Raw genomic sequence first — 5609 nt, forward strand, 5'->3', positions numbered from 1 at the left:
CTCCTCACTGACTCGCCGAGTCGGCTACTTAGCGCGCGACCCAGTTGCGACTCTACTCGCCGAGTCCATCCATGGACTCGCCGAGTCAGTCTTTCACAACTTACTCTTTTAGCCCTTCAACTCTACTCTTGATATTTCGGGATGTTACACTAATTTACCCACCATTGATCATTTTGCAAGAGTTAGAAAGATTAAAACAATCATAGAAGGAAAAGCATAACAACCTTTGAAGACTTTGATCCTCATGGGAGGTTGACAGTTGATGAAGTGTGACATGAAACTCTAAAACAAGAGTTCTCTAGAAGTATCCACAAAGCAAGAGTAGAACCATCAAAATATGGTAGTATACACTGGTGATTTGTTTTTCATAAGCCTTTGAAATATATATCAAATATATGTTCAATGGTGAATCAACAAATGGACTTTGTCTAGCATCAAAATGCAAGAGAATGGAAGCTTAAAACTTGCGAAAATGACAGCCCTCGTAGAGAGTATGTTTCTCTTGGTTTTGGCTGTTCAAAAAACCACAAAAGATTGCTTGAAAGAACTCTCTTAGAACTCTAGCAAGTCTTACTTTTATACTCCAACAAGTGTAGACCAAAAGCATGACCATAAAGGTAAGGTTAAAGCATGTTATGGGATATATATTAAACAAAGAAAAAAGCAACTAGACGCCCCATGCTCCTTGATTTTCGGCCACAATGATCAAGGGGACAAGGCATGGTGTGCTTCTTTCTTTATTCATGACTAGATGTTACATATATTTATATATCAACTTTATATAAAAACCTATCATTTATATAAAGTGATTCTAACATATATATAACATAGAACTAGTCTAATATATTTATAAATATCTCTTATATATAAAACTACATTTTATACAAATCAAGTCTAAGTAGTTTATTAATATATAAATATAACTTATAAATAATCATATTTTGTGATATATTTCATAAGTTGTTATTTCTCCAATAAATATTTTTTCCACAAATAATAAATTCACAATTAGTAAAATATTATTTCCATGAAATAAGAATTTTCCAATTAAATACTAGTGTTGGTTTATTTATTAATAATCAAATTATACTAATAAAAAATTAATTGATGGTAACTTGCTATATGGTGTGACCCTATAGGGTCAAATATTTTTAGCAATATCATGACTCTTTGGCATAGTAGATCTTTCAATCTCCCACATGCACAAGACTTATCATAGATTGACATAGATAGTGGTGAACGTCTAGCAACATTTCACTGCTCCCAATAACATATGACGAATGCCATTCATCAACATCCAATTCCTAAAAGCTCTAAGCTTCAATTGATGTTTTAAGGTAAGTTTATAAATTCTCTCTTTGTTACAGACCTCCTGTTGAACATGAGCCTTGGATCGCAACCAATCTCATTTGTAATTCAACTTTTGGTAACACGTGTTAGATGTCTAACTCTCCATAAATAAGAGGAAAATATCTCATCTTGACTACATAAGCCTCTTGCATAGTTCACACCATACCCGAAAATGAATTTTATAACTGCCCGGTTAAGGAGTAGCATTTGGTCATATCAAAGCAAAACACTCCATACAATTAAGTCCCACTATGTGTCTCAGGTTTTAAGGATACACAGATAATACATTTTAATCAAGTGTTACTCATGACTGCAATCTATGAGTTGATCTTGATGTAGGTCAGTTCAGTACTAGTTCTCTGACAAGTACCTATGAAACTTGGTTACAACTTCTTGCCTACTTTCATCTAGTGAGAGTCAACCAATCCTTTTCATATTAGTCTTACTTCTTAATTGCTCCCACAATCATGACCGACTGTGAACATTTAGAATAATAAGATTATTCATGGATTAAACATGTTAATATAGAACACAACAAGTATAATGTAATGATCATATCCTAGTATATAAAACATTGTTTAATAGTTGTTGTCACAATGTTCCAATATCTAAATACTAAATCCAAACCAAAATCCCATTTCTAGAATAATAAAAGTCTTATGGCTTAAGTGTGACCACTCATACTTAGCTTAAAAGGAAAGACTTTATTAATGGGTTCGACTAAATTTAATTTGGGTGAATTTCACGAATACTGTATCTCCATATTTGACTTTTACTCTAGGTATAGTTAAATATCTTGTAGAATATGATTGATGTTCCTTCATGACATAGAGTCCCTTAGCTTGATTCAGTCAACTCTCGAAGTCACAAAAATTTCTATGTGATCCTTGAATGACGGAAATCAACATAGTTTTTTTAATGAACTCATTCATCCAATCATATTTGACTTTAACTTTAAAATTTGTGTATTCTTATTTTGTAGTATACCGTGTCATTATGTTTTGCTTGGACCTCATTCCAACTAAACTTACTCTTCATTCCATAATGAAGTCAAAATCCAATTATAATTCATAATTATTTATATCTGTTTAGAAATTAACATCTTGTGTAGCATATACATTCTCTTAGTCCTCCCAAAGTATTATTATAATGCTCTTTTAGTCATCAAGTGACTTAACCACATATTTAATTAGTATTCTATGACATGCTTATAGCATGATCAAATACCATGTCCTATGTATAATATGGCATAAATGATGAATTCATTTACCAAGCAAATAGAATATAAACCATTTCATCTAGCTCAACCTATGTGTTAGGTCCTTTGAGACAGACTCAAAACGTGCCATGTAACAATGCAAAGAGTCATCCAAAGGAATCCTATATCTTGACCTCTTTCAAGATATTTTCATTTCATGCAAAAAGAATTTTAAAGCCTTTAACATTCATCATTATCTATCTCTTATATATTTTACATTCCAACAATGTATCTTGTCATTCCTAAGTCTTTCATTTTAGAAATGCTTTCCAAGTCAATCTGAAAACCACCTTGCATAGTCGGTGTTGAAACATAAAAGTGACCCTCTTGAACTTAATTACCGCAACGGTTCAGTACTTGCAGCCAATACAGCACCCAGAGTCAATCTCCACAACTATAACCGCAACCATTCTCCATCAGCAACCATATCAGCATCCAGAGTATTCAAGTCTTTCCTATCCGCAGTCTTAGTTATTTCTTTTACCATGTAATTCACTCTATTGTCCAGCATGCCTTGCACGACTGCTTATAGAGTAGTTCTTTTCTAAACTCTATAAATAGAGACTCTTTCTCATGTACTAAGTACAGGTGATATATGTGAGTGTCAAAACTCTTAACTTCTCAATACACAAGATTTCTCATTCAATCATCTTTCTTATCTTCATCAGTTATCTATCTTATTACTCTTCACACTCAAACTGCTACTGGAACATAACCTCTCTTCGGAGCAAGTCTTCTAGACTTAATTACTAAACTTGATCTCGCTTACTAACTTGGAATGACTGCATTCCTTGTTATGAATCAGTTTAAGTGTATTCTTGATATAACTTTTATCACTTATCTTTATTTACTTTCCGCAACTAACTATCTAACTATCTAACTATCTAACTTTATTATTGTTGAGCTTTTAGATCCTTAGAGATTAACTATTCCGCAACTTACTTGTTCTAACGTTTGTTCAAGTGTGTCTCCAAGTTTTTCTCTCAAAAATTGGTATCAGAGCCAAAGTGGTTGCTTTTTGGATATCGGAACTCTGATTTTCTCATTAAGCCTTCTATACTACTAAAGCTCATTTCACAAAAAATGGCACAATCGTTATCTCTGAATGTCTCGAATAGTGTTGGTGGTTCTAACCGAGCCCCAATACTAGTAGCAAATGAATATCATCACTGGTCACAAAGAATGGAGAGGTACTTAAGAAGATTGGGTAGAGATGTATGGAGATCCGTGGAAGAAGGACCACATGTTCCAGTCCTCACACCAATCCAAACTGACGACGCTGTAACCAGACTAGGAGGAGGTCAACCAACTATGAGCCGTCCTACCAAAGATGATCTCGATAAAATGGAAAATGATGTTGTTGCTTTTTATGAAATTTCGTGTGGTGTTGCTCCTGACAACTTTGATATTATCATAAACTGCAAGTCAGCAAAAGAGATCTGGGATGTACTCAAAAGCCTGTACGAAGGCTTAGAACAAGCACAAGATAAGAAGCTCACAACCGCACTCAATAACTTCAACAACTTCAAAGCTCATGCAGGTGAAAGTTTGGAAGACTCCTTCAAAAGATTCAACCTGATAGTCACGAAGTTATCAAATGCTGGTACCATCCGGAGCGACCATGAAACCAATCTCAAGTTACTTAATGGTCTAGGAAGACATTGGACTACGGCCAAAATGATAGTCCAAGGTGACAGAAAGATTCACTCTTTATGACTCTACAAACTCTATTGAGAACTTCAAGCACAAGAATCCACTTGTCACACCCCGAAAACCGAAGGCGGAAATATTTCCGAGGTTGACTCCACATTGAGTATCAAATCCAATGCACATAGTAAGTAAAGTAGAACAACCATTACATTACATATAGAAAAGTTTTACATTTGTTTCAAAAGTAAAGTTATACAGTTGTGATACATAGTATATAATAACAAAACGAACTGGTCGTCTGCGCACTCCAACCTGGAACAAAATGATCTTCGGGTACCTGTTCTAACGCTGACCTGAGAACACAAGCAGTTTGAAAATCAGCATAACGCTGGTGAGTTGACAAGCGGTTTTTGTTTTGTGAAAATGTTCGAGTTTCCTTTCTGTTTTCTGAAAATGTTACACACACCAATAAAATCCCATATTTTCTTAAAAAGGTTGGTTTTTGTTCTCAACATGTAACGTATAGTTGTACACTGAAAACACGTTTACTCTTGTGAAAATGTACCAATGTATCCCCAGGAAAGTCCCATACTTTCCTGATTGTGTTTTACCAATTGTAAAAGATGTAAAGTTATCCGGTTTGTTACACTTTTCTAGTTATGTAAACGTTCCCCAGGAAAGACCCAAGCTTTCCTAAATGTTGGTTATCAATGTAAAAGATGTATTCTGAAACCTGGTTATTTTGTAAAATGTGTTAAGTTATTCATTATTACTATTAAGTAAATCTCTATTATCCTAATTGCGAGTTCCATAACCATACGATAGACTAGATATGGCAACAAGTAGTCCACATCACCTTATGACTTTCGTCACCCTTGAACCATTTCGGTTCGGCTGTAGCTAGCAGCCAGGTGTGGGGTAGTCAGCCCCGTATAGATCTATACACTCAAGTCACGCTCTCTAATCCTAGAGATTCTAGTTACGGGTGCAGTCCTCCACTCGCGTATCTCTGTGGAGTGTTCACCGAGGATGTGTCTCCAATCATACAAGACTAGCAAATTTACTAGTAATAATATGATAGTCCTCTACTCGCGTATCTCTGTGGAGTGTTACCGAGGATATACAGTGTACGAGTTTTATGTTTCAAATGTTCTAATGTCATGCTTTTAACTGATAAAATGTGGAGATTATTTGTGAAATATATAAAACACAACAGTTTATAAGCCCATTTCACAAACATATGTTTACTTGATCTGCATGTTCAAACAGTTATCAGTTGTATCAATCAGTGTTAAAAGCATATAATATGTGAAACACACACAAGAAAAACAAGTTTTGAGTACAAGAAATC

The sequence above is a fragment of the Lactuca sativa genome, chromosome 8 (genome assembly GCF_002870075.4).
Source record: "Lactuca sativa cultivar Salinas chromosome 8, Lsat_Salinas_v11, whole genome shotgun sequence".
NCBI lineage: Eukaryota > Viridiplantae > Streptophyta > Magnoliopsida > Asterales > Asteraceae > Lactuca > Lactuca sativa.